Below are 4,341 nucleotides of genomic sequence, written 5' to 3'. Positions count from 1 at the left end.
CCATGCCCAGCTGATTTTTTGTATTTTTAGTAGAGACGGGGTTTCACCATGTTGACCAGGATGGTCTCGATCTCTTGACCTCATGATCCACCTGCCTTGGCCTCCCAAAGTGCTGGGATTATAGGCGTGAGCCACCGCGCCCGGCCCTATTTTCTGTATTTTTGTAGAGATGAGGTTTTCCCGTGTTGCCCAGGCTGGGCTTGAGCTCCTGGGCTCAAGTGATCCTCCTGCCTTGGCCTCCCAAAGTGTTAGGATTACAGGCATGAGCCACTGAGCCTGGACCCAAGCAATTTTCAAGTCAAATTAAACAACACAATGACTCTCAACCCACAGATATTTTTGGGCTTGCACTAGGCAAGTTAATATAACACTCTTGCTGTAACTGTTTAATAAACCAAACATAAGGCTATCAGTCTTTGTTTATGATAAAAAAGAATCTTTTTTAATGTTCACAAGGTGGGGAGACGATTTAAAAAATTATCCAAAATCTGGAAATAGGTACAAAAGGCGTGCGACGGTCCTTTCAAAGCTGCACTAGGGCAAAAGCTCATCCAGGGCTTGCCCGGGGGAATGCTGGCTCATTCTCTACCGAGCGCACTGGAGCATAGGGCACTACTGTAAACTTGTAGCACCTTGCAGGAATATATACTCAAAGGTTTTCTTCAATTTTAAGATATCTTTTTTCTTTCCTTTTTCTTTTTTTTTTTTTTAAGAAGTGAAATGTCAGCCGGGCGCGGTGGCTCAAGCCTGTAATCCCAGCACTTTGGGAGGCTGAGGCGGGTCGATCACGAGGTCAAGAGATCGAGGCCATCCTGGTCAACATGGTGAAACCCCGTCTCTACTAAAAATACAAAAAATCAGCTGGGCGTGGTGGCACGTGCCTGTAGTCCCAGCTACTCAGGAGGCTGAGGCAGGAGAATTGCCTGAACCCAGGAGGCGGAGGTTGCGTGAGCCCGGGTTCACGCATTGGAATCCCACCTGGGTAACCAGGGCGAAAACCCGTCTCAAAAAAAAAAAAAAAAAAAAAAGAAGTGAAATATCTCACATATTTATTAGTGAACCCAGCAAACCAAAGCCTTCTTTTTTTTTTTTTTTTTTTTAACGTGAATAATGGAAGCACTGTGGGTTGTACCAACTAATGCCTTCATGACAGATCCAGAGAGGAAACTGTTCAAACTTCTCCAGATAGCAGTGACATTTTTCAGCTTGATTTGGTAACATAGTTGTGAACTTCAGACAGCCTAAATACGTGTGCCATGTCATGTGTAATTTCTTATGGACTCAGCTTGGTTCTTCTTCAATGTCTCCTTTTGGAGTTGTACCGATTTTATTACCGATTTTCATCCGAATCCACTAGGGAATGGGACAATTTTGCTTTTGTTTTTTGGCCAGGAATCACTTAATCCTGAAAGTCTTGTGAGAAGACACGGCGAGCAACAGAGTACAGCACACACCATGATGGCGGAAAAAGGAAGAGAGGAGCTTAAGGCATAATTTTTTTTTCATTTGTTAAAGTTTCAATTTTTATTTTTCGAGATGGAATTTTGCTCTTGTCCAGGCCGGAGTGCAGTAGCATGATCCCAGCTCACTGCAACCTCCGCCTCCCAGGTTCAAGCAATTCTCTTGCCTCAGCCTCCAGAGTATCTGGGACTACAGGCATGCACCACCACGCCGGGCTATTTGTGTTTTTACTAGACTTGGGGTTTCACCATGTTGGCTAGGCTGGTCTTGAACTCCTGACCTCAAGTGATTCACCCGCCTCATCCATGAGCCACCATGCCTGCCCTTGTTAAAATTTCTAAGAAGTGTGTATTAAAAGCAGTTTTTTTTTCTTAAAAAGTGATTGCGGGTTGATGGTTTAAGTTGTGATTAGGAAATGTTGTACTATTTTAGTTGAGCTTTATTTATATCTTTGTTAGAATTTATATTAAATAAGCAAATCATCTAATTTTCCATTTACCCACTTAAGACACTGACCAACACTAGAGTGGTTTCAATAGTTGACAGCAGTCAATCAATCCACTTAAAAGCACAATTAGGAGAATAAACCTTGTCAATTCTTTTTAATTTTCTTCTCCAATGGAGCGAGTGTTTTGATTGCTAGGTTGAGTGAAGCAAAAGACATATAATATTGTAATTTTATTTGAGCATTTAAATTCATATTTTGAGTAACACAGGCACAGCTATATATCTTTTTATATATTCAACTTTTTTTTTTTCAGACAGAGTTTCACTCTTGTTACCCAGGCTAGAGTGCAATGGCGTGATCTCGGCTCACCGCAACCTCCGCCTCCTGGGTTCAGGCAATTCTCCTGCCTCAGCCTCCTGAGTAGCTGGGATTACAGGCATGCACCACCATGCCCAGCTAATTTTTTGTATTTTTAGTAGAGACGGGGTTTCACCATGTTGACCAGGATGGTCTCAATCTCTTGACCTCGTGATCCACCTGCCTCGGCCTCCCAAAGTGCTGGGATTATAGGCTTGAGCCACCGCGCCCGGCCAACAGGCACAGCTATTAATTTTTTTTTGATCCAGGGTGTCTCTCGCTTCATCCCTGAGGCTGGAGTACAGCAGTGCGTTCACGGCTCCCTGTAACCTCCACCTTCCCGGCTAACGTGACCCTCCTCCCTCAGCCTCCTGCATAGCTAGGACTACAGGTGTGCACCAGCACACCCAGCTAATTTGTTTTTAAAATTGTTTTTGTAGAAACAGAGTCTCTCCTTGTTGCCCAGGCTGTGCAGGTATCACTTAAACAGAAATTTTGGGCTGGGCGCAGTGGCTTAAGCTTGTAATCCCAGCACTTTGGGAGGCTGAGGTGGGCAGATCACCTGAGGTCAGGAATTTGAGACCAGCCTAACCAACATGGAGAAACCCTGTCTCTACTAAACATACAAAAAAAATTAGCCAGGTGTGGTGGCTCATGCCTGTAATCCCAGCTACCTGGGAGGCTGAGGCAGGAGAATCACTTGAACCCTTCTGGAGATAGAGGTTGTAGTGAGCTGAGATCATGCCACTGCACTCCAGCCTGGGCAACAAGAGCAAAACTCCCTCTCAAAAAAAAAAGAAATTGTTTTTAGCCTGGGTGCATTGGCTCATGCCTGTAATACCAGCACTTTGGGAGGCCGAGGAGGGCAGACCACTTAATGTCAGGAGTTTGAGGCCAGCCTGACCAACATGGTGAAACCCCATTTGCACTAAAAATACAAAAATTAGCCAGGCGTGGTGGTGGGCACCTGTAATCCCAGCTACTAGGCAGGCTGAGACAGGAGAGTCACTTGAACCCAGGAGGCAGAGGTTGCAGTGAACTGAGATCATGCCACTGCACTCCAGCCTGGGTGACAGAGTGAGACTCTGTCTCAAAAAAAAAGTAAAGCCATTTTTTTTTTGCTAGGCATGGTGGCTCACACTTGTAATCTCAGCTATTAATACTTGGGAGGTTGAGGTGGAAGAATCACTTGAGGCCAGGAGTTCAAGACCAATATGGGCAGCATAGTGACACTCTGTCTCTAAGAAAAAAAATAATAATAATAATAATTTTTTTTTTTTTTTTTTTTTAGACAGAGTCTCACTCTGTTGCCAGGCATCAGGCTGGAGTGCAATGGCGCGTTCTTTGCTCACTGCAACCTCCACCTCCCAGGTTCAAGCAATTCTCCTGCCTCATCCTCCTGAGTAGCTGGGACTACAGGCGCACACTACCACGCCCAGCTAATTTTTGCATTTTTAGTAGAGACGGAGTTTCACCATGTTCGTCAGGATGGTCTCGATCTCTTGACCTTGTGATCTGCCTGCCTTGGCCTCCCAGAGTGCTGGGATTACAGGTGTGAGCCACCGCATCCGGCCAAAAAATTGTTTTTAAAGCATTAAATGTCTTGGGGTACATATCATTGTACATATGATGTTATGACATCATGAAGTAGAGTGTGTGCTTGGTCCCTTGATAGTTCTGTATCTCAATTTTCAGGGTTACTCAGCGACTTTCTTCTAATGGAGTGACATTTTAAATATCATTAGGACTTTCACTTGAAGGTAAGCTGAAAAAATGCAATAAAAGAAGTTAAAAATTAACAGGCCGGGAGCGGTGGCTCTAGCCTGTAATCCCAGCACTTTGGGAGGCCGAGGCGGGTGGATCACGAGGTCAAGAGATCAAGACCATCCTGGTCAACATGGTGAAACCCCGTCTCTACTAAAAATACAAAAAATTAGCTGGGCATGGTGGTGCATGCCTGTAATCCCAGCTACTCAGGAGGCTGAGGCAGGAGAATTGCCTGAACCCAGGAGGCGGAGGTTGCGGTGAGCCGAGATCGTGCCATTGCACTCCAGCCTGGGCAACATGAGTGAAAC

The sequence above is a fragment of the Sapajus apella genome, unplaced genomic scaffold (genome assembly GCF_009761245.1).
Source record: "Sapajus apella isolate SASKATOON/1434 unplaced genomic scaffold, GSC_monkey_1.0 scaffold56, whole genome shotgun sequence".
NCBI lineage: Eukaryota > Metazoa > Chordata > Mammalia > Primates > Cebidae > Sapajus > Sapajus apella.
Note: the sequence above shows the minus strand (reverse complement) of the source record.